This window comes from Amia ocellicauda, chromosome 8 (assembly GCF_036373705.1).
Source record: "Amia ocellicauda isolate fAmiCal2 chromosome 8, fAmiCal2.hap1, whole genome shotgun sequence".
Taxonomy (NCBI): Eukaryota; Metazoa; Chordata; class Actinopteri; order Amiiformes; family Amiidae; genus Amia; species Amia ocellicauda.
Genome location: NC_089857.1, coordinates 38,790,677 through 38,817,751, shown reverse-complemented (window position 1 = coordinate 38,817,751; position 27,075 = coordinate 38,790,677). Strand labels below are relative to the sequence as shown.

Below are 27,075 nucleotides of genomic sequence, written 5' to 3'. Positions count from 1 at the left end.
AGATGAAAGCAGAGGCACAGCTGTTAGATCTACAAATTATATGTACTTCATTATTGGTCATTACTTGAAGAGTTATCCTCTGTTATATGCATCAGCAAGTAAATAGCATTCTGTCACAGGACCTCACTTGTACTCTCTAAGCTAGTTTCGATTCATAGAAATACAAAAAAATGTGCAACTGTGAAAATCCCTTGAACGATCTTCCAGCCATACCAGCAGGAGCGATACTGTTTTTGTTTAAACTTGATTCAAGACAAAACTGCAGCAGACCCCATGCCAGCCCTCCCACTTGCTCGTTTCTGAACCATAACAGTATGGGCGGAGTGTCAGGATTTGCCATGACGACTCGCATTCCTGACAACATAACAGCCTTACTTCTGTTAGACAAGAGAGAAAGAAAAATGGTTATGTAGAACTATCAAAGGATTCATATACTGGTAGTTAAATGATATTTTAGCCCATCTTGCTTAATGAGTAATTCATGGGCAAGGCCTTGTGATACATCTGGTGATCTTACGTTTTCACAAAAAGTCAAAGTGCAGCTTCTCAACTAACGCAAACGCACATAGAGGCAAACACTGTTAATTGTGAATGCAGCACTTTGACAAATCTCATCATGACAGAGTATTTGTAGTAGAACGTCTCAAAAACGATACAAGGGACACCACATGATGAGTGATTAGTATCCTTTAAAAGAAAAGAAAAGGCCTTTTATTCTAAATTAAAACAGGACTTAATGTATTGAGCCGTCATTGTCTACTCCAGTTACATATGTTTACACAAGAAACTGATGTGTTATTTTAAGTTGACAGAGTAAAGGGCAATCTTGCTGAAGGTAAACAAGAGAAAAGTTTACTTAATGTTCAGTAGAGTAGAGCAGGCAGTAGATGTAAGTTATGTTGAGTAAATTATTCCCCTTTCCCTGAGAGTGTTTACAAGGAAAACAGTCTTTGTTTTTGTTTTACAAATCGGGCAGGCTGCCAGCTCTCCTCACAAACAAATGAAATTGCTCCACAAGCTTATACAGCTTTCTAATAAACTGCATCTGAAATGCTCTGAATTTCAAATTACACCTTATAACTTTCCTTAATTGGTAGCTGATGTGTGTAACACTTCTGTCTAGTGATTCATCATTGCGATTTTGATTATTCACAGGTAGCCAAGAGAAAACATGTTGTTGTTGGTGGTGTTTTTGTTATGTGTATATTCATAATCTCATATGAAACAGGTCAGTGGTAGGAATACATGACACTAGACATAATACATAAAGCTGTTATTGAAAGTTAAAGGATGTGTATATGTGCATACTGTCGATGCTTCTCATTAGGGCAAAAAGGAGGGCTGTGCAAGTGATTTTGTGCTACATCTGGGCTGGTACTCACAGGTAAGCACTATCCGACCGCAACATTGCCCTGTCAGAAGAAACGGAGGTTACAAGATTCTTGCTTATTAAGTTTGACTTATACTGCAAATCTCAAGCACTGTACATTTCCTTCTACACATTCTATACCGTAAAAGAGAATGCTGACCTAAATACATTCGGAATGAATAATACAAAATGAATGTCTCAGGGCTTTTACACTCAGCGTAGCTTTTCTTTTATATATATATACATTTCATTAAACGCAACCCTCCTCTTGAACCTTTGTGTGCGCGACTGAAATGGAAGCCTTAAGAAAATAACGTTATGTATCTAAAGGTCAGTAAAACAAGAGCAAAGGCGACCAATATGAGAAAGCAGTGGTTATTTCAGTAATGAAATGCAAGGTATAAATCAATACTTTCTAACCCAGTGTGATTTATAATCAACACCAATGACCTGCAAAACAATCTCTAGTTGGCTGCCATGCCCTTGCCTTGCCATTGATTGTTAAGCAAGTAGGGAACTTAGCATTGATTCCTTCACTTGTCGAGTGTCAGGAGAATTTTAATGTTTAATTTGGCTAGTAATGATTACTGCATTCAAATTCTTTACTGATGCTTTATTAATTTGGTGGTGGTGCAACATTTTAAGGAGGAATCATATTGACATTTGAGGGGAGCAGACACCTCCCTATTTTGTGCATACAGGTGGACAACAGCAAAACCATTTTTGTTTAAAGCAGCTACTTTGATGTCACCCCAAGGTACATTTGAAATATGTAAGAAAATAGTCCTGATAAAACCTCTAGACATGTTCTAAACATAAAACATTTTATTAGCTGGAGGGACATTCCACAGTTTATTTTTGTTTTGTTTTGAGGCTATAATACTTTTTGAAATATGCCGTAATATCAAAAGTACGTCGGCATTTTCGCTGCACCTCGTTAGAATTCTTGATCTTACATTCTGTGTGAACCATATCTGAGATAAAGCTCCTGAAATACCAAAAATATCACGGAATTACATTAAACCACTGGAGTCTTAATAAATCAATTCCTCTGTATCAGATAAGGAAAGAAAAGGCCTTATTTATTTACGGTTTGTCTTTTTCCTTGCAACATTCAGAATATTACCTTGACATATCAAATCTGAGTTCAGGATAACTACTAACGAGCATCTATCCAGATTACTATCAACAACTGTGTTAGAGAAATCAATATTACTTAAGCAATGATGGGAACTTAACATAATTAGCCCAGTCTTTTCAGGGTTTTGTTTAAAAGGGATTTTAACATCCTGTGTATTGTATCTGAAAGACATACTGATTAGACTGTCAGCTTAGTTGTTGTTTTTGATTTTTTAAAGAAGATAAAGCTTAAGATTCTATCACTTATTCTATCCAAACCTTATCCAAGAAATTAATGAGTGGAAGAGATGTCCAATAAAGAAAAACACATCACATAATATATGAAAAGGATAATAATTTCAAGTAAAAATAAACTGAAATGCACATTTGAATGCCACTGATGAATTTAATCGTAAAAGCAGGGCATAATAAAACAAAACAAAATCTGCTAAATCAAGCTGTTTTGAAAAGCATGTATGTATGCAGTTTAGAAGTCCAAAGTCGATATTTCAAGGTTATTTTCAAGTTGAAAGGGAAGTTAATACATTTTTTTAAGTTTTGTATTAAAAGTAGCAATACCAATACATGCAAAACATTACCAGTGAACACTTTAGGATTGTTTGGGAGAATGGCGTTGACCCCAAAGAGGCTGAATTACATGGAATAGTGTTTTATTGTATTTTTTAAACAGAACCAACGCTGATTCCAGGATCTCTGCTTTCTCTTCCTTCTGGTGACAGACTGTATAATCCAGGCGCACTGACTGGATGACAGAGGGGATCCTTATTTGATCCCAGGCCTTTCTTATCTTGTCTTGAAGTGCTTACTTTAGCTGTCTCTCCGCTCGGTTGTCCCTTATACTGTAGACTCTAGACACGGTTACAGGGTTTCCTGCAGTAGCAGCCGTCTACGTAGCCACCCAGACCTTATGTGTGCCTGTGGGGAATCTACACAAAGACAGTGCTTAACATGTGGTCCCAGTACGCAAACCCCTTCACGCTGCATTTTTTTTACACACCCACATTACTCATCTGAAGGCTGAAGGTTTACTTTTTCCAGTACTTATGGCGTGCTCTTTCAGTTTCCCCTTCTTCTTCCCAGTTCGAGTTCCTTTACTTTTATAGTTTCCCTCAGTCTTCCAGGTTCTTCAATGTCCTTCGGAATGAGGCCTGACTTCACATCCCATTTTATTTACTTCCTTAACTTTACTTGGATCTCTTTATCCCACTACTGGTCTCTCCCTGGGACTTTCAGACACCCCTATTCAAAGCAGATGCCAAATGGATTACTGCAGAATGTTAAATAGGAGGAATTTATTTTTAACTGGTGATTATCAGAAAGCTAATTTACTTCAAAAGGTGCAATGCGCTTATTTTCATAAGAATGAGCATGTGATAAGCACATCAATGGAGATTTCAATGAGGAAACCAATGTGAAGATTAAGAGATATCTCGTCTAAATTATGACTATGTCTATCATGTAATAAGGTGCAGCAATAGAAATGTTAATTTGGTTATGTTTAATCCTGAACAGTTGCAGTTTGTTTGCTCTTCTAAACCATATCTTTCTTGGCATATATGACTAATATTGTCATATATGCCAAGAGTGTCTGATGCTGCAGTTTTTATCGGTATCTCTTCATCATCAATCTCTAAGTACCTGGAACAAATGGTAATTTATTTCCAATTAAGCCTAATAACTAGGTCAAGTAATTTATTAAAGGCTTGAATAAAACCCCATCCAGAATATACCATGGCTTTCAAAGAATAGGGTTTATCACTCTTGATATATGGATTATGTAAAACAAAATTGACACTAAATTATAATTTGAAAGTATAATATCATCCATCTTTTAAGTCAGAAATAAAGAAAAAGATGTTTGTTTTTCTCTCCGTTGATTTAAATGTGAATAATTAGGTCATGCCACATGACACATTCAAGAATGCAGACTTTTTCAACTTCCCTTCCCCTTCACACAAAGCATTATCCAGGCCTTCATCTTGCTTAAATAATATGCTCGTCAACTCCTCTTTGATGTCAGATATATTTAACTGCTTGAATTACAAGAGCTTAGACGCATGTGAATTTCGACATTCCATTTGTTTCATGTAGTATAATCACATCAGTAATTTCCTTTTTTTTATTATTTCAGGAATCCAGATTAAGCATTTTCTCGGTTACTTGATATGTGGGTGAGTAGAATGGTGTACAGACCATGCCTTTTGATGAAATACCTTCCTTTGGACCACTCCCTTTGGGTTTTAATGCAGCTATATCAGTAATTAAGTAATAACCCCCACAAGTTTATTTCTTCAAATATTTAATTTCAGGTTTTTTTTTATACTGTTATGACTATAGCTTGTATCACACTCCTACTCACTCACATTCCTCCTTCTGCTATATTTGTATATAAAAAGTTATTCAACTGTTAACAGTATTTTGACAAATATATATTCAGCTGAAAAAGCAGAGGCTAGTCAGTACACCATTGCAGGGATATTAAGGTTTTGTGAATTTGTACAATGAAGGCACTGGGAGAGCTTAGCACTTAATTTAGCCAACCTCTGCTCTTGATGTGATTGGTGAAGCAAACCATTTCTCTTCCTACTTCAAGGTTCCAGTTTCATATTCAGAATATTTAATGACATGCACTGAAAACTAGAAAGCACACAAAGTCTTTGCCCGCGGGTCATTCTTCACTTAAAACGAGGAACATAGGAGTATAAAAAAAACAAGAGTCTGTTTTATTGGTCTTCTTCTATGCTTGTAAATGTAGAATTGCCTAAACACCACACACCGCTTCACCCAATCATCTCAACAGGAACAAGTTCAAAGTATAAGTCTGTCTAGTTTTAAGTATAGGCTTATCATGAGTCTAATATAGAGGGTATGCCATTTTATACCACTGTTTATGCTTGTAGGATGACTGTCGACTGGATTAGGTTTCTTTCAGCAGTGCAAATACAAAAAGCTGACCCAAACCATACTAAAGGTCAACCGTCTCCAGTGGTTTCTTAGAGTCAGCTTAGTAGCATCCCCACAATCCAACCAACACGATTGGAGCAACAGTAAATACACTTGACTCTACCTGTAAATATCTAAAGAGGTTTATACCGCAGTGGCATTACATTTAAGGCAATTCCACTGAAGACTGATATGTATTATGCATCATTTTATTATAGCCCACTCAATTTACTGTGAGGATTCAAGGCACAGGTTTACAAGAGGGGGATTTTTAACTTCAGCAAGTTAATTAATGCTAGCCAGAACCATATCTAGTCAGTGGAAAAGATAAAAACCAAATCAGCACTTCTGACAGGCAGAGAAAGAGAGAGAGTGAAAGAGAGGGAGAAAGAGAGAGGTAGAGAGGTGGGGGGAGGGGGAGAGAGAGAGAGTCATTGCAGTGTTTGTGCAACAGCCTTTGAAAACAATTAGTCCTCTCTTGTTGAGTCTAATCTGGTTTTAGCCTGGGGCTGATCAGCAGGATTTCTCAAAGGTTACCAGCCAAATCAAAACCTGTCAGCTAGCCGAGAAATGCTTCGAGCTTCTGTTGGCTTAAGAACAGAAGGAAGAGAGACCTGCTTTTTGTATTATGGAGACAGCCATTATTGGTGTACTAGTCCATACAAAGCAAATAAATTATAAATCAGAGTATTGTTTTTTTTTTCACTGCTGAGGAAAAACAGCCAACCTGTTATAAATACAATATCAAATAATATGTATTTAATCCAGTTAAGAAAATAATATTCCATTGACAGTCACATACAAATCAACCTTTTACACAAAATATTGAATTTTCTTTCTCTGAAACTGGAACTGGTATTGTCTTCCAACACGATTTCAGTATTTGTCTGTACAGATGTCCACAGAATCATTAGAAGATCAAAAACAGAAAATGTGAGGCAACACACCATTAAATAGGATTATTAACACACATTTGGCAAAAAAAAAGAACTGTTTATTTTATAGGATTAGCTTCTTTGTGAGTTAGGGCGTATGAGTTATGCAAAATGTACAGTTGATACATGAACATTATGACAAGCCCCTTATTTATAGAGGATTTATAAACATTAACTATATTTGACACAGAAGGATAAAATACTCTTTCCTCATTGTCTCATTCTTTCCTATGCTTAACAGTAATGCAACATGAGTGAGAATGTTCCACCAATGAGGAATTGTGGAAGGTGCCATGTTTAATTAGTTTTAAGTCAGAAGGGAATATGTTAGTTCATTAGTTATTACATTTGAATTACCAGTTCTTTTAATGTTGTCAAATTACTTCTGTTGACAGAAAATACATTTAAGTCCCACAGAAACAAATGAAATGCATAGAGAGACGTTAAATAAACATGGGCTGATTCGTTCCTCGGGGCTAGAGAGCCGGTTACTGTGTGAGCTTGCGGAGAGATGCACAAAGTGGACAACCTGCCAAAGGGGTACATTTTTTTGAGATGGTTAAACTCCATGAAAGAAGTTCAGACTTAGCATCTTTCGAAGACATAACCCAGCGGTCTCTGAAAGGCAGTAATAGCTGAATCAATTTAAGTGTACTTGAAGCATTTGCAAGAAAACAGACAAGCAGGTGCCTCGGTGACAAGGATGAATGTTAGTATGTCTGCCAGCAACCAATGGAAAATAGGAGCTGTCATCTGGAAATGACACCGCCATTCAGAATCCCTCTGGATTAGTGCCATATCACAATGAGCAAACATTCGCTCTGCTGAAAGAGTTGTTGGCCACAAAGGAGGTGCGAGAAAATTAGCATCGCAGGAACTGTACCCATTCACATTCAGGTCAGAGCAGACAGGGCAAGCCAGGAGCTAAATCAGTGTTTCCTTTAAATTCCTCTATTTAATGGTGAGGTGACTTAAAGGCCATACTCCAATGAAAAGGAAATGAAGCTTCACATATCTGGAATTGACATTTCAACACCTTCGGAACAAGAGAATACAGCTTCTCTTACAAGAGGAGGCTGTTTTGTTTTGTTTTTTACATGCGTATGGAAAAGCACTAGACTTCCTGTATTGTGTTTACCCTTATTATGTTGTGTGTTTATATATATATATATATATATATATATATATATATGCATACATAAAACAATATAATATATATCAAATTACATTCAATCTGAAATACAAATTCATCTTTGTGCCCAGCCCTTGTGTTTGTTCCTCTCTTTAATTGGTGGCACTTCCTTTGACTGCCATTGTTATGCAGATGAGTCGCCAATCCTTTTCTCATTAATACTTTATTGGGGTCAGTGCATTTATGGGTGGTCTAGCTGAGTTATTTATTTGTATGCCTTTAGTTAATATTTCATTTATACTGTTCATGTTTTTAAATTGCCCCCTGAATACAATATAAAACATTTGATCAATGTCACTTTTAACGACTGCATTTTTTGAGTTATGCTAGCTGACCAGATTGCTTAGCATTGTTAGGACTGAAGAAAGGCTTTTTACAATAGATAAATCTTGTGCGCATATGGCATAATTCATGTCTTCTTTTAGAAGCTTTGCTCAGTACTGTTTAAATAACAACTCCACACTACACAGTTTTTATTGTAGGCCTTGAGTCACTGCCTTGGGCTTTGTGTTTGTCGAAACCAGCTCAAGACTATAGTGCTCGAATGCCACTGGAACAATTCGTAAGATTGTGTACATGTTTTATAAGAATGTGTTTGCAGTAGCGTTAAAGATGTTTACTCATATTCCTTAGTGTTCAAATGTGTATTACAATGTATATTAACTATAACTTATTTTGTAGGTTTATATTTTTAAATATCCCCAAGTAAAGACCAATAAAGAATTATGGAAACAGCATAGCCCATGGACACTTTTGTGAAAGTTAATAAAAAAGTGTATTTCCTACATTTTAAAAGATTGGTAATTGCAATCAAATTAAATGTTGGACTACAAAACCCAAATAACACTCCTTTGTGACTTTTACTTGCAGATAGAGATAGACACTGTACTACTATTGGTACTATTGAATTGATATTATTGGTCTAAATCATTTGGAACCTCTTTGAAGGAGGACATGTTCACTATTCAATGTGTTCCATCAAGCTGTCATTCTGTAAATTTTCATAAATTTGTAGACTACTATATCAGTATGTTTAAATGTATTTCCAGCTGTCACAACTCAGATCTTTGAGCGAAAGCAGTTGAATTTATTGTAAAGTCACATTAAAATGAAGGAGCATTCTATATATATAAGAAGCAAAGAATTCACAAACCGAAATGGGAGTAAATTGCCATGACTGTTTGTGTTTATGTCAAATGAGATTACAAATTAGGAATCCTTCAGATTAATTTCTGAAAGAATTATGTTCCTGTTCTGTCATCACTTAATAGTAAAACAGAATAAGACTCAGTATTTAATAAATCATTCAGAAATTCACCCTACTCTTTCCTAATCTGGTGACTTTTTCATCAATTGTCCAACCCTCTGGGATTTATATAAACTTGCCATGTTGAGTTTAACTGATCTGTGGTAGACAACACAATATATTTGAAATATAATATTTATAGTATTGCCTCCAATGCAAAAAAAAAACAAAAAAAAACAACATGACAACATTTGTAAATGTGTCTAACTACCAGTACAATTGTATGTACAGTATTTCTAAATGTCCAATGTTAAGATTTATTCACACCCAACAATTAATATTTAATTGGTCTTCTGTTTCCACTCCTCTCCTCCATGAAGAACCTCTCCACTTACTCAAAGCTGTGTGGTTTGCACATGTGCACTATTTTCACCCATCTGTCCCATTGAACTGAACTTTTTGAGATGCCAATGTGGTGGCCAATCAAGAACATTGATTTCATGCTCTCTTAACAATTTGGTCATGGCCATTTGGTGTGTTTGTGTCTCAGCAAGTCCATTTTCATCCACATATGAGCTTCTTGACAGTGGAGATAACACTGTATATTGGAACATATATTTGAATTTTAACAATTGAAGAGGATTACATATTTGAAATATTTACTTTCTTCCTGAGATAGATGTTCATATGGATTTTGTTGTATGGTTCTTTATGAAAGCTAAGACAGATAAGCATACTCGCACAACTCTCAGCTCTCCCAGTACAAATGTATTGCTCTCCTAACCATGAGCTGAGTTCACTGAGGCCCTGGATATCTTTGAGGAAGAGAGTTTTAAAAGCTGTGAAATAATCTTCTGACTATCAGGTATATAGTATTCCACAATTCCAAAGGTGGTAACTATCGTTCAGTTGCCCGATCTATATGACACTTGTTATCTCAGATTTCTGAGGTGAACTAAATTCTGAATGCCGCAAAGCCTGCATTAGTCAGTGATAAAGTCATTATTTCTGAAATGGTAGCTGACAGTCTTAGTTCAGATAACTGTGTGGACCCTTGCTCTCATGTGAATGTGTAATTCACTATATCCGTCGGTATACTCAAGCACCAAATATCTTGTCGTCTAAACTATGTGTCATGTGGTCATGTCTCATCTTTTCATCCACTATATAATCTGAATTTAAGTTGTGAGCAATTATTCAGAGAAAGTCATGGGAAATTATGGGGTATCTGTGACTTCACGAGGTGCCTAATAGTGGGTGGTCATGCAAACAGCTTGTCTCTCAACACGAGCAATGGACGAACAGGTCACAAAGAACTGAGCCCACAGACAGGACAACGTGTTGTGACATGTTCTAGACAAACGAGCAGACAGAAACGCAGAAGCCCTCAGCGATGGGGGGAACACACCTGTGTCTGTTTGAGACTTCACATTGTGAACTTCAATGTATTGTTCATTTGCCCAAATTCTCTATTAGTGTGAAGAACAAGAAATATCTTCTGGAGAATTTTGCATCAATTCTGGGAGGCCTCAGGATATTTGTAAAATGTGAATCTTACAGGATTAAGGGGTTTGTATGGGTTCAGTTTGGGATTAAGAATATTCAAAGGTTATATAATATTTGCTAAAGTAACATTTTCATGTTATGAACACATTTAGTGCAACAAAGCAGGGACAGTAAATAAAGTGCAATTTTAAATCAAGAGTATGTATTAAATGTGTTCTTGTTCAGAATTCTACTGGAATTGCAGCACATTTGCTTTGGGTAGGAAATGAAAGGTTTTTAATGAAATTACCCTGAAGTTCTTGAGCCCAGTACCCACTGTTGTGTATTCACAGAAGGGAAGACTCTGTTTCATCACAATTTTCAAAGTGAGTTTGCTTCAAAAGTGGCTAGTGCATGAAATGTTAATTGATGTTAACTTCAAATCCCAAAGTATTAATGAATGTAAGTTTAATTGCATTTCATTTTTTTTTTTGGTCTCATTTTCAGCCACCTATTTGCAGAGCCAAAACGAACCATTCTAGAGAAAGGTCATCCAGTGAGAGAGACAAAATTGTAGTTATTATTTTTCTTTTTTTTAATCCCTCTCAACTAAACGTCCCTTGAATGATAAGTTACATGTGGTTCGTTATTTAGAAAGTTGTTTGCAAACATGCAAACCACTTTTTTTTATTATACTTTATAAATAAAACCCAGGAACCATCCCCCACCATAATTGATTGTGTTAATACATAATTTATTTGTCATGCTTGTTATGAGCTACACTGGTAGAAAACTGAATTTCTGCATAAACTACTAAGAGCCATCGAACTGTCAGATTACAGCATGATAACGGATGCTTTGTATAACATTTGAATGTTAAGTAACCCGGCAGCATTAGCATTTACCTTCCATCCCTTCTCCAGCTCCCTGACATTTCGTTCTTTCCAGCCAGAATAAGCAGAGATTGCATACATTTAATCACACAGATAAGAGTAATGAGCAGCCAATGAATTATGAAGCAGGGAGACCAAGTGCTATGGAGAGAGAATTAGAGCACAGTTTTAATGAGCTCCAGGACTGAGAAATGGAGGGTTAGCACATTTGACAGTGATACCAAGCATTTTCTTAAATCACATTTTAGCTCTTATGACATGCACTGTGTAGGACGTGCACTCAGCAGTTCATTATGAGGATGAAGCAGTATGTATTTATTCACCAATGGATCTCTGAAGTTAAGTATGTATGTATGTAGTATCATCTCTCTCTATCTCTTTGTGTTTAATCTATTTTTACATTACCCCCTAAACCCCAGTCATAATGCCAGGAATGATACCATAGGTAGAAGAGGGATCAGGGGTATTTTGAGTGCTGGACAATTGACAAGTATTTTTTGCAGAGGAGGGCACTGATCCCTCTCGATGAGGCGATGAGGCTTCTTGTCTGCTTTCAACAGATATCCAGCATTACGAACTGCCCTGGATCAGCCCTGAATTACCCGTATTACTTGATTTCTTAGCAGATTGGGTGTGGAGGCAATGTGTCTCAGTGGATTTCAACACTGGACACCTTTTCCTGTTTGTGGAAGACGTGTGATTGCACAGACATTCATTACAGATACTCCCCATAAATCTAATATTTATACTATTAATCTATATAGGGATCAGTATAACAAATATATGAGCCTTTTTGTGACATCTGTAAGGTGTGCCCAGTTGTGCCGTGTTGTATGAGAAGATCTGTCCGTGCTCTTACAGAGATGTTGGATGGCTGAAAGTGCTACTGCTCCAGATAATGTTTATGTTTGTTTCACTAGTGTCACATTGCATAATAAATAGCCTTCATTGTTTTTTTTTTATATTACATTAAAAGTGTGGCAGGATTTGTTCAATGGCATCTATATTAAGCTGTGGCTGTTTATGCACATACAAAGCCCTGAGGGAAAGCCAAAGTCAAAATATTAGGGTTGGCAGAAAAAAAAACATTTTGGCAACACTTTAAGTTAAGAATGGAATATAACTGTGCCTGTAGTCACACCTAATAATACACTACAGTTTTACTAGCAGGACAAGAGCAACAGATTTCTCCGCTCTCGGAAACAAAAGGACAACATGGCTGTTTAGTTATTTTGAAATGTATTTACTAAGGCCTTGCTGAAGGAAATAACATTTCGAGAGGGGGGAAAAGAGTCCTGCTGAAATACTACGATTTCCCTTTAACTAGCACTTTTTTTTTCTACAGTGAATGTAACCTTTCATGAATGGTTACATTCACCTCCCCCGCTTTGTTCTCTGAAGTCAAGAGGTTCATTACAGCAGCACAGAGCTTTCAGAAGCTCTTTAAGCCAGGTAGTTATTCAACTCTTTGTGGCTGTCTGCCCCACTCCTCCAGTCTTGTGCTGGCGAAATGCAGGAGAAAAGAAAGCCGAATATCTGAAGCATGAAGGATTAAGCACCGAGACCACAGAGTGAGTTTGTGCTTTCCATGGTGATAAATAGGTCCGCTAAATGGTTTAAAACAAAGCTAATTTTACACAATGAAAGGCATCCCTCCAGGTGACCTAATTAAAAAGAATGGGAAACCTATTATTTGGGAGACAATATGAGAGGCTAAGGGTAGCCTTTTTCATCTGCCTTTCAATGTGAAGTCTGGTAACAGTCTCAGGGATCATTGTCTTCTACCTTCCTCTATACATAAGGCTTAAGAGCTATACAAAAGGGAATTCAATTAGGGTTGCAGCCTCCATGCTTTTCCACCGAGGAGGGTCATTGCTCTCTTAATAGTGGAAATTATTATTGTTTAAGGCTATAGCCTGTCACCTCTCAAGGCATAACTGTATGTCAGCACTCGGAGATGCAGCTAATAATGAACAAATATTGAACATCAGTAGTGTTAACATTAGCATCTTCATTTTTATTTGTATTATGCTGTTACTGAAGTAAACAGCACAGTTCAAGAGAACACTGCTGAGATAAATGAACAATTATGTGTGTTTAGGCAAGTGAACATTTGTTCTGTGTATTTCGGTTTGTTTGTTTTGAAGATCCTACACAGTATTTTAACAGAAAAACAACCATTTCGAGGTTGTTGAAAGTTTTAACCATTCTAGATTGAATCTTTAAATTGTAAGATGATAGTTGTTTGAATTTTCTGACATGTTCACATGCTCCGTCAATCTGATAATTTCCATTAAAGCCGTACTGCATCAGAGAGAGTGGCTAACCTTTCACTTTAGGAGGTATAATGATAACTTCCAAATATGGCCTCCTTAGGGACAGAGCTAACAAGGAAATTGCATTTGTACCACAAGGAAGCTTTCAAAACAAACAGCATTCTTTGAAACGCAGTAGTAAAGTTGTGTTCATGGCTTTAATGTGTTTCACAACCAGAACTCAGCAACAATATATAAAAATATATTTTCTTTTCATCTTAAGACATTTCCAAGTACTTTAGAATGTTTTATCATCATGGGGCTATATAAAATATAATCATATACTTTTCTGTCTTTCATAGGGACTACAAACACAAGAGGGTAACCCAAGCATGGCATCCAACCAAAACCACAATTAAAAACTTGGGCTTGGCACTTATGAAAAATGTATCATACATCCAACGCTGACCTAACATAACATTGCTGCCTGGTTTACAAATAACTCCAAAGTATTACTTGACTGGAACAGCTGTTGAAAAATAAATAGACAAATAAATGAAATTAATGGGTAAAAAGTGTGGGTTATGATAATAGATACCTTTTTATTTTTTATCTATATTCATTTTGCTGTTGAAGCTAGGATTCTTCTGCACTTTAAAAAAAACATTGCTTTAAAAATACACAGAGGGGTCTAACTCTGGACTAAATAATGAATTTAATTGGATCAGCAGATTCCTGGTTTTCTCAGTAAGAACTTCACTGATACTTCAAACCAAGTTAGCATTAGGTTCTCTCTCTCTGATTCTATCAATCGGAAAGTAGTTCTGTGGTCTTGAATTATTCAGAGCGCTGTTTAGTAATTCATCCATAAACTGAGAAAAATATTTAAAATGCTGCAAGAGGCAATTCAGCTGGTGCCTACATGCATTAAAATAAATTATTATGTAAATTATGTTTTGATGATGATGTTGATAGACAGTTATCAGATATGTGAAAGGAGAGTATTTTACAAAGTAAATATTCATCAGGGCCTGTTTTGTGTGTTGTGTGTGTAGGTGTTGAAGACCTGAACATGCATATTATCAAGCTCTGAAGAAAGGTGAAGATTGATCTGAATATGTATAACTTGTAAGGTAAGATATACCTATATATATATACCACTATTAAGAATGAGGAAAAACCGAGCCAGAGATTTTCTGTTTTCTCCAGGTTATACCAATAGCTGTAGGCAAATATGATATACAACCTCCAACCTTTAATATGCATTACCCTCAGATTCAAATAAATTTCATTATGAAATAATGAAGTAGATTTCACTTTTAAAAATATAAATGTAAATGCAATTTGTAAACGAATTGCATACATTGTGTCTATAGATTCTTCTTCGGTGGAGTCTACTTCTATACATTTCCGTTTCCATTCAACAGAAGGACTTACAAAACAGGTTCAATAAAAGGTATTTACAAGGTCCTGGAGGGTCTTTCCTGGAGAAGAGAACTGGAATGAGTTTTCTGAAACTCTGTGGCATCATAACTGGATGCAGCTTGTTTAGCCAGGGCTTTAAAACTCATTAAGAGAAATTGGCAATGGGCTGAGGGACAAAAAGAGAAGCTACACCTCTCAATGCAGTTAGAACGTGGGTTTTGTAAAGGACAAAGGGCACAGGATTGTTTTTTCACTGAATGAATGAAGACGTAATAGAGAGAACCTGCTACTTCTATGGCTTTCTGTTACATTCCCACAGCCGTGAACAAATAGCAACCCAGCCCTGCAGTTTCTTGCCTTTGTTTCAGCTTTCTGGGCTCCTGACCACGGACAAAATATAAGACCATTTAGTCACTTCAAAGGTCCAATAAAGCAATTTTTTTCATGCCTCAAGATAAAGACAGACCATTGTTCATTTCAAAAAGGCAAATAAAACCATTGGTTACAACTGTAAAAGAACAATTGAAATAAAAAATGATATCTTAGTTTACTCAGTGTATTAACCCTATATATTATGGTATACTATTGGTATATTATATACTAGGCTAAATGATAATTAAGCACATTAACACAACTAATTGTCTCACCCACAGTCTGGCTGACGACAAACCTATATTGATAAACAACAACATATATTTAGACAATCACATTACAATTTGGTTCTCAAGGTTTGTTACATTAGAAAACTATAAATCTAGCTCATACTGGACATACTGTTAAAGTAGTCTTTATGGTATGCATGTTTAGTTTGTGTCTGTGTATATTTGATTACATTAATTCTGCAGCTGAAGCATAACCACCAAACAGCCTAACAGAATTGTCACTTTTTCATTCTGCACTGGAATTGAATTTAGACTGAAAGGCTCCTCCACTAAAATCAGAATTGGTTCTTTGCTTTTAGCTATTATTGGAGTCACTGAAGTCTCAAGTGTGTTTACATTGTTTGCCAAGATATCAGCTTTGATATGAAGAGCAAAAAAAAAATCCAATCAGTCTAAAGAATATGACTTCAGTCATGCATTGAATAAGTTAAACTTAATTTATTCTCAGGTGATATTATAAGGCATGACCTAGCATCTGTTTTACAGATGAATTACTTGTTAAAGATTTAGACAACAGAGATGTTAAAGAAAAGGATCTCAAATGTATAGTTTATAGTAAATGAAAAATTAAGATTGGTCCTTTCCAATATAGGCAACACAATTATTATTTTAAACAGTCTACACATTCAAGTTATTCCAATCTTTACTCATTTATTTGTATATAAAATGACAACACATTTTCTTGTTAGAGGGGGCCAGTATATATTTTTCTTTTCAGTGTATAATAGTTCATAATCTGAATCTGAGCAGTTTATAACAGCTGTCATTGAGATCTCCATGCATGTGACTGTAGTGCTGTGTACACAAACAATCCAAAATCAAACAGGAGTGAAGTTAATGCTACTAAGTTGACTGAAAATGCGTGAAAATTAGAAAACAAAAAAGGCAACAGTCATTTTCCATGGATGTGGTTCGCTGCCTTGACCATACCCTATTCCAGCAGTATGATTTGTACTCCTGGGTTAGTTTCTATTTTCTAGTTAGTGTGTCAGTAATTCTGTTCCCACTGCAAGTCAGGTTATATCTAAGCACTTTTTTTTCTTTCTAAATTTCTATGTTGGTGCTGTATTATCCTGTTAAAGGAGAAAGAGATTTACATAAGGCACACAAGAGTGCGAAAACTCTTCACGCTGCTAACAACAGCCTTTATTATTGTGTAAGTGGATGTGTTGAATTGTCATGCTTTTGTTTCCAGTTCCACCCTGTCAGAGCAGAATGGAGTGGGACCCCCACTGTGTCCTGAGGGAGGCAAATTCAATGTGTCTCATTTGTTTTAATTGGAGAACCTCCCTAACGACTCTCTCCCCCCTTTCTTTTCTTTCTCCAAGAGCCAGCTATTCAGAGAACCCAAGAGCAACATGCTGAAAACCTTCCCAAGGTGTGGGCAAAAGCCCTGTTAAATATATTTCAGCCTGATTGAATTTCAGCACAAGCTGGCCATTCTCAATCATGAATGTAAAAAGCTTAAAAGACAACATACAGCTGAAGGACATTGGATATGCCTTTCACTTTTCACAAAGGAATATATTGTATATTCAAGGACACACTTTGAATATATGATCAGATGTTTGATTATTGAGATACGATTAACAGACAGACGCTGAATTCACTTTAAAGGGAGGAAATTACTTATGATTAGAATTATGTTGTTGGAAGCAGCAAGCACCTACAAATAGAAGTAATGTGCTGAGCCGTTATGAAAATGACCCAGTCATTGAATGAATAAGCCCTGAATGTGGTAAATATCAGTTTTCATCTTGATGGCAAAATGTTATCAGAACGCTGGCCTTAAAATGTGACTTTAGCAGGTTCATTGTGTTCTTTTAAAGACCTTGAGCTTTTGTCTCCTTGTCTGGTTCAGTCTGACTGCCTCTGTTTCGAAAGCCTGTCTGGTCCAGTTCCTAAGCACTTTGTTGAAATGTTTGCTGGTCTTTTATCTCCTTTCAGGGACACTTTAAGAAAATGTTAATTAAGTGTGGAACCTTGTATGGGGGCCAGATTTCTTTCTTAATTCTAAGATGCAGTATATTGCATGGATAACAGGTTTGTTTGTCAATTATTTATACACCAGGCTGTTGGTGTGTAAAATGGAGAATACTATAATATGCAGTAAATCTGCTCAAAACAAGAGAATAAAATGCAAAATGTAGGAAGCTTCAAATGTAATTCTTATCTTTAGTCAAGTGTAAAGTTTATTATATTGCAATAAGTTATTTCTGTGGTATGCTTACTTGAGTATTCATACACCAGTTGTGACTATTCCAGATTGTAGCTGGTGTGTATGTATACTCTCACATCTCATTTAGACAGAACTTAATTAAAATGCTGATTTGCATGTTTTTGAGTGCGCTGTTTTGCTTCCTGTTCTTCGGGATCTTCATCGGATACACACATACCTACTGGAGTGAATCACTGCATGTCTACTAATTAATACTGCCAACAGGGTATGGATTTTAGTATATATTTTCATGAAATCCTTATATTGTATCCTATACAGTTCCCTTGATTAATCTATAATACTCAATGCTATACAGTTATGTGTTGCTGACAATGTGCACATGGAAAGACACATGACACTTCTAATGGAGTATTATATACTTTTTATTAATTATTTTCCTTGTTTATATTAGAGCAACACAAAACACAACCAAAGGTATTTTGATTCTTAGGATATTTCCTAATAATAATAATTTGAATATATACAAATATAAATCCATAATTATAACCAGTAATTGCCAGATAGTATATTGTATCTGTAAACTACTTAAAGGGATTGAACTGCAAAGTCATTTGAAAGCATTGCTCAAAAGGACTCTAAAAGCGCAAATGTGTATTAAAGCCAACAATAAAGTCCATCCCTTAACAACTCTTCAAGACCAATCCATTAGGATCCATTCCTAACACAAGGAGCTTATTAAGAGGGCAATGCTATATTATACTCAGTGGTGCATATAAAAAATCGCTTATTGTACTGTCCCCACTGGAAAAGTAATGACAGGAATAACAGCACTGGCTGTGGCTTAAGTGAGATTTATACATTAGGTTTATGATGACAGGGATTTTCCTAGGGACACAAGACTGGGCATCAACCAGGAGGCGAGAACTCAGAGATTCCTCTTCAGCGTATTTGCTCCAAATGATTGAGACTGGCAAGAATACCAAACAGTCTCTTTCTGGAACAAAATCAAACGGGAGCATAATGCAGGAGTTGGATCACAGACTTCAAAACCTCCAGTCTCCTAAATGGCTCCTACCTTTTGTGTGTATTATCTTTGTATCTTCTCCAAACCATTGTTCATGTCTGAAGTGGAGTTCCTCTTCAGGAGTGGCTGAATATATACCCATCATTCTTTGAGTCGAGCTCCTACTACAAACAAATTTTATCCCATAAATGCTGAAGTAAACACATCATGTTATAGCATGAAGGAGAGTACAGTATACAAAGGGAATCTGGTACTGGAGTATTACTAACAACCAGATCCTACTTTGTCTGCTTGGCTGCTCCAGAGGACTGATAAATGTGAACAGTGATTGTGTTTCATTATCTATTTTCATTTATTAAGTTAGGCTAGCTAATAAACAGAGGTGACAGTCAGATTATGGTAATTATGATAACATATGGAAAAGCTGATGTTAAATTTAAATCAAGAATCGTCAGAACAAGAAACTTAAGAACAAGGAAATCCCTGCAGCTCACCCTTGCTTGTTCGTTTTCATGCTTGCTAGATCCGTTAGCACTCAAAAGAGTAAACCCCTGGGAAACCATGACAAGAGAGATCATTCTCCTTCCTGGCAGTCACAGATATTATAAAATGCTTTCACAAGGTATTAGGAAGAATAAAGATGAGACCATTCACTATGTCCCTTAATAAAAATTATACATAAATCATTAAATAAATAATACTCACAATGAAGTTCTCAATAGCAAACCATTCCACACATATCTTAAGAAAAAAGAAAAATGGACTGTAGTTTAAGATGTTTAAAATGGTTTCAGATTTTGAATGGCTAACGCAATAAAATGGAGAATCTCCCCTAAGACTATATATAAGATAAGCTTGCAAAGCAGGTATTATTTTATCAATGACCCATTCAAGTCAGGGCATTACAGGCACAGTAATCACTTAGACAGTCTGTCCACACCAATTGAAACTCTACTTTTGATTTGACAAACAGTCTCCTGATCAAAAGATTAGTGTTTACATCGAAGCATAATATACTGGGTATTAAGATGCTGGAGCCATTTGAGTGGACGTTGGCGAGAGGAGCTCATGAGATAAGCCTCTTGAATTCTTAAGATGAGCAGTCCCAGTGATCGGCATAGTCATGTTGAAAATGTTATCCCTTTAAGTAGTATTGAACATCGCCGGAGAGGACTTCCCAAAATGTAGACAAATGTTCACAAGGATGGAAGCTGGTCAAAAGTTCTCACCCCTCCAAGAGATTAAGGACTCCTTACCCTTGACCATTGATGCAGAGCCTTGGTTAACAAAACTGGACAGGAATCTGATGCATGAATCATCTGGCCGTCAATTATACTCTGAAGGTTTCTTCTTATTGTGTATTTTCAGATATCAATATCTACACCGTTTAGGGAAAATTTCACAAAGTGTTTTGCCTAAAATGTGAGTTTTGTATCAAAATAAATTATCTAAGGATTCCTTGTGTTTCACCACAGCAAAAAAACAAACAAACAAACAAACAAACAAACAAAACAAAACAATTACCTTTTAAGGGCACAACCTGTCATCATTTCAATTGGCTTTAAGGCTGTTGTAATCCGAGTACAGAGAATTTACTTGTCCCTAAAGCCCTTAACCACACCGTGTCTCGCATTGAAGATGTTTCAATTTACGAAATAAAATGAAATGGCAAGACTGTTCCCGACTATAGATTAATGCTGGCAAATCATTGAAAGTGAAAGGTCAATCTTTAATGTTGCAAATCTTAAACCAATCTGATGACTGGCTTCTATTTTGTGCTTGCTGAGCCTGAATGCCTGTTCTTGTATCCTAAAGTTTCAGGCCACTGCATTGCATTAGTCAATCCTGGAGAAGTGCCACATGCTGAGGAATTGTAGTATTTCAAGGTCAGCTTCTCTCCTTTGAAACAGTTGTCTATTAAAAAAGGTTCCATAAACATTATTAACCAAAACTGTGTTATTCCTGGCTTTATATCAGAGCCCAAGAATGCACAAATGAATGAAGTATATTTCAGGGTCATAGGAGTAAAATGATTTTACAGTCCTAGTGTCTTATCTTCTTATCTTGTGTATGTACTCTTCCATTTAATGTTTTTTGTTGGAAAGGGGCACGGGAATTTCAAGGTAAACCTAGATATCATAGGAAATGTCGATGCCTGCAGTTTAGTGAGACTGAATGTACTGTAATAAAGATTCATAATGGGTGAAGAAGAAATTACCAAGACAATTATCATGGCTTTCTGAATGGTGATTACACCATAAAATGGCCACATTATAGATAAGTAGACTCAATTTGTGTGCTGTACCAGTGCCATGTTCTTTTCACCTAATTTACAAGCACAGAACTTAGTATGACCATTATGTCCATCAACTGCTTAATCATACTACTCAAGGAAATGTATATAATTGACAGGGGAAGAAATAGATGTGAAATACATGTGTTTTTGGTTGGATCGAGGCAGAAAGGATCACTATATATTAGCTCAGATTCCCTGTTTATTTCATTATGAAGTCAATAGTGCTCTTCGTAACACAAACTGAGAAGAAGAAAAAACCCTGCTTTCTGTTCTTTAGTCCTGGCTAAAATAACTCACTCCACAGTAATCCCAAATCCAGCAGAAATCTATTAAGAACTGTGCAATAACAATCCTGAGACTCAACCGATAAGCACATTCTTTTTTAAATTAATCCGCTTAAGGACTGTCCTAAGTAATGAAAGAGCAGGATGAAGGGGCCCTTTTTTATTACCAAAATATAAACCACCCTAGTAAATGTCTCATTAAAGCAATGCTCTGGCTGTTCTTAATGCAGTTTTACACTAGAGACGTACTGACCACATGCACATTTCATACTTGCTCACTGTAAGAGGGTCTCTCAAGCATGATGAGTTAATCAAACATTAATGCAGCCCTGTGACCTTTCATTAACTGTGTGGGCAACAAAAATTGTATCCCGACTTCTGAATTATACCTCATAAACGAAAATGCACAATTTTCTTGAAAAAAATAAAAAATATATTTGCATGCACTATCTATAAGTACTAGGTGCTCATGTATGCAGAAAAAATAGGTATTTAAACAAACTAATTCTACAAAGCAATTGCCTGAGGTTTCACGAAGACATTCATGTTAGCTGTGCATTAATTGTGGAAATTCTTCATAATGTAAAATTGGCTGTGAGCAAAAGTGTTTCCCAGTGCTCCACACAGACTCTGAAAACTGTTTGGAATGGACAGTCTTGCACATTGATTTAGTGCTTTTAACCGGTGTATATTTTAGATTATTTAATTTAATATGTTACTACATCATTACAAATATACCAATTATTTGATAGATGTCCCCCATAGATTACAGCAGAGCAATCTGTTTCTCAGCTGTTCAGCATGGTTGGCATGGGTTTTAAATGATGTGTGAATTAAATTAAAATGCTGCAGAACAAGCTAAAGTGAAGTCGCTTTTATTTTATTGTGTATACAGGGGTTTACAGCTTTACAGGTCTTTGCTTTTTTTGATTTATTTTACATCTTGGTGCTATTCATTATGTTTTATGTGAGGTGGAAAATAAATGTGGATTCATGTATTTCAAGGAACTTTAAGGTTTACTCAAAAAAAATGTAGTAGTATGTAATGTGATCTGTGAATTATGCAGTCCCAATGCAGATATTATTTTTATAACTATGTAATCACATAGTAACCGAAACAAGAGCCTGCCAACTGGCAAACCAGTAAAGACCTCAACGAGAAGACCAAAGATCACTGATCCTCTCACACAAAGTCCCATATATTTATTTTATATGTTGAAAATAAAAGGTCACCATATACAATACTGTGCAAAAGTTTTAGGCAGGTGTGAAAAAATTGTGTAAAGTAAGAATGCTTTCAAAAATAGACATGTTAATAGATTATATTTGTCAATTAACAAAATGCAAAGTGAGTGAACAGAAGAAAAATCTACATCAAATCAATATTTGGTGTGACCACCCTTTGCCTTATAGCAAATATAGCATCAATTCTTCTAGGTACACTTGCACACAGGTTTTGAAGGAACTCGGCAGGTAGGTTGGCCCAAACATCTTGGAGAACTAACCACAGTTCTTCTGTGGATTTAGGCAGCCTCAGCTGCTTCTCTCTCATCATGTAATCCCAGACAGACTCGATGATGTTGAGATCAGGGCTCTGTGGGGACCAAACCATCACTTCCAGGACTCCTTGCTCTTCTTTACGCTGAAGATAGTTCTTAATGACTTTTGCTGTATGTTTGGGGTTGTTGTCATGCTGCAGAATAAATTTGGGGCCAATCAGATGCCTCCCTGATGGTATTGCATGATGGATAAGTATCTGCCTGTACTTCTCAGCATTGAGGAGACCATTCATTCTGACAAAATCCCCAACTCCATTTGCACAAATGCAGCCCCAGACTTGCAAGGAACCTCCACCATGCTTCACTGTTGCCTGCAGACACTCATTCGTGTACCGCTCTCCAGCCCTTCAGTGAACAAACTGCCTTCTGCTACAGCCAAATACTTCAAATTTTGACTCATCAGTCCAGAGCACCTGCTGCCATTTTTCTGCACCCCAGTTCCTGTGTTTTTGTGCATAGTTGAGTCACTTGACATCTTCCGATTGCGAAGGGAACATAAGAACTTAAGAAAGTTTACAAACGAGAGGAGGACATTCGACCCATCGTGCTTGTTTGGTGTCCATTAATAACTAAGTGTTCCCAAATTGTCAGCTTCACCACATCGCTGTGGAGTTTGGTCAGATTGTGACGCCTCTCTGTGTGAAGAAGTGTCTCCTGTTTTCCGTTTTGAATGCCTTGAAGCCCAATTTCCATTTGTGTCCCCGGGTGCGTGTGTCCCTGCTGATCTGGAAAAGCTCCTCTGGTTTGATGTGGTCAATGCCTTGCATGATTTTGAAGACTTGAATCAAGTCCCCACGTAGTCTCCTCTGTTCCAGGGTGAAAAGGTTCAGTTCCTCAGTCTCTCAGTAGGACATTCCCTTCAGACCTGGAATAAGTCTGGTTGCTCTCCTCTGAACTGCCTCTAGAGCAGCGATATCTTTCTTGAAGTGTGGAGCCCAGAACTGTACACAGTATCCAGATGAGCTCTAACTAGTGCATTGTACAGTCTGAACATCACTGCCCTTGATCTCAATTCTACACTTTTGACAATATACCCTAATATCCTGTTTGCCTTTTTTTTTATTGCTTCCCCACATTGTTTGGATGGAGAAAGTGAGGAGTCCACATAGACTCCCATACATTACTTCATCCAGTTCTATTTCTCCCATAGTGTAATTATAGTGGACATTTTGTTACCTGTGTGTAATACCTTTCATCTGCCAGGTGTCGGCCCACAACTGAATATTATCTAAGTCCCTTTGAATAGCCTGTGTTGCCGCGAGTGAATCTGCTGAGCCACCTATTTTAGTCAAATCTGCAAATTTGACAAGTTTGCTAACTATCCCAGAGTCCAGATCATTAATATAGATTAGAAAAAGCAAAGGCCCTAATACTGATCCCTGTGGAACTCCACTAACAACTCACTCCAGTTAGAAGCAACTCCTCTAATCGACACCCTCTGCTTCCTATACATCAACCAGTTCATAATCCATCTACTTACATTACCCTGAATGCCTACAGCTTCCAATTTGAGGATCAGTCTTTGGTGTGGAACCTTATCAAAAGCTTTTTGACAATCTAAGTATATCATATCATATGCTTTCACATGATCTACAGCTGCAGTTGCATGTTCAAAAAATATATGGATTACAACCTGAAATATTTTTTAAATATATCCCATATAAGTGTGGAAAAATTTGGGAACACATTTCTACCGTAAAAATATGTTTGTCCCCTTTGAGAATACTGGCCAGCAATGCAGTCGGTTGGATATGTGTCAGTCTGTCACATCTGACATCAGACATTGATTCTTAGCTCTTCTGTTTGCATTGTCTTCACTATGAGTTCGCAGTGTGGAAAGAAACAGAGACCTTGGCAGGGTACATTATGTGTATGTTGTCTGCTTCTCTCCAGCACTATACATGAACCTCAAACTCAGCAAGACACTGCATCTGTGTTGTTTAAGTATCAGTGTTGACAATCCATGAATAACTGCCTTAAAAATACATTCTCAAAAGACCTCAGAAGTGATATTGGATTCCTGAGATACTCCCAAACAAAACAAAATGAATTCTCTAGTAAACAATGTGTCCAGTTGTACAAAGAGAATATTTCCAAAGGAGAAATGGCAGTGCGCAAAGCTTACCGCTGACAACTATCTTACAATCTTACAATCTTACTATCGGACATTGGTAGGCTTTCACCAATGGTTCTTTTTGCACAGCTAATCTTATTACATCTTGTTAATGGTAATTTTGATTACATTGATACATTTTTACATGTATCTAAAGTGCATATAATTTTCCTAAAAATGGAATTCTGAGGTTTGTAAATTGTGTATCATGTATCAGATTGTGTTCAGTAATGAGTAACACAAGGTTCTGAAAAAGTTGTATAATAAAAAGAGTCAATGTATCACTAGTCCTGGCAAAGTATAAAAAACATCCACAAGCATAAAAAATAAAGAAAGTCATAAAAAATAAAGTATGCACTGTTTTACATAAAATGTCATAAATCATTTTGCAGGGAAAGAAGGTATGTTTGATTTATGTAATTAAAAATAACATTTGCATTAAAATCAAGGATTAAAAAAAGGAAATTGAGACGATCCATTTCAGCTGAATCTTTAATAACTAATTTAATCATTCGGAAAAGGGTTGGAACAAGGAGGACAATATTTTTGAGACTAGGTGCTGCCATCCAACATCCAATTAAACCATTGAGTACCATTGTTTTCAATTAGACTTTTGATAGGTCTTTGATTGGTTTAGAGATACAGAAAAATCTTGTAGGGATTTAGAGCGATTGACCACACCATTTAAAATATAAAGAAAGCATCTGTAAATATTTAACTAAATGTAGTTTTTGTTAATTTCTTTCGATTTCCTGTTGGACGTTTCTTGTGCTTATGTATAGAGCACGAATTCTTATGTCAGGGGCCTTAACGTGAGATCAATAATGAGATCAAATTGCATCAGTAATACCCTGAAGGCTTCGACTCTTAAAATACATCCCACTATGTGATCTTAAGAGTATTAATCCCTTCATATTGCATGTTTGAATGGTATTGAATCTGACTGTGCCGAAAAAAAACACATATATCTTGTTTACCTCACAATACTTCTTTTTAATGTGTTTATGATTTATAGAAGAAGTGATTCCATCTATATAATGGGTCAGCTCTAGCTGCTCAATCCAGCTCAGTTTTAAGGTTCCCACATGACAAAATGAAAAAGGAAATCGCTTGTCAGACTGTAACTAACTGACTGCAATGCTTCTCACATGTGCTGCATGGTCTGGTTTCATAAGTAAAGTTAAGAGTGCTGTGGATTTCCCAGATAAGAGTAATTGAACATTTACCCTGTCTGCTGACGAGAAGAGCTGTTGGATCATACAGGCTACAATTATTTCTTGCTTTAGGGGAAATGGAAATTAACTGAGGAATACAAGTCTGCAAAGTCTCATAAATACATATAGAACATGTTTTAGGAACTGCGCTTATATTTTCATATTTACTTATATCTTTAAAAAGAAAAGTCCAGAGAAAAATCATAAACAGAAAAAACAATATATTTTTTCAGTTCTAAATTATTTATTCAGTTCTTTCTAAATGTTATATTTGTAAGTGTTTGTGTCATATAGTGATAGAAATGTATAATGTTATTACTATATAGTTTCCAAAAATATACTAAGAGAAGTTACTACAGCTGTAATTTATTTCTCATGTGCTTTTTATTTAAGAGGATTGTCAGCATATCGCAAGAGGGTTTAGTACTACATCGATGTACACATCATCCTTTAAATCACCAAACCCTATCCATTTTATTCCTGTCCGGGAAAAAAACAACAACATTCAGTCTCTTCCACGGAGCTCACTGTGGAGTTTTGTTTAGTGTAGTTTCAATTTTGCTGGCTCTGAACTAAACAACAGACCCTGTTGTATGAAAGTGCTTGTAAAATGATTAACTGTTTGTCAAATGGGCCTCCCCATCCCCCATGAATAAACAGCTTAGGCTCCACAGCAATAGTCTGCCATTACATAGCACTGTTAATGAAAGAAGTGACCGTAACCATTAGGGCTTGATCTCTCTGCATGAATAATTCACTGACTGTCCTCTTTATTGGAGCCAGGCACTTCGGCAGCCTGAGAAGAATTGGCAAGGGAACTGAACAATATATAATAGCAGTGCCTACAGCTGTATTAATTAA

General features: G+C 36.4%; 1 long non-coding RNA gene across 1 annotated transcript in view; it reads left to right on the top strand.

Moving 5' to 3' along the window:
* Nucleotides 1–12,627: 12,627 nt before the first annotated feature.
* Nucleotides 12,628–27,075, top strand: part of LOC136755001 (uncharacterized) — a 34,133-nt gene continuing 19,685 nt past the window's right edge. The window contains exons 1-2 of the long non-coding RNA XR_010817616.1: nt 12,628–12,774; nt 14,514–14,591. This is a non-coding gene — a long non-coding RNA (uncharacterized LOC136755001). The remainder of the gene's footprint in view (nt 12,775–14,513; nt 14,592–27,075) is intronic.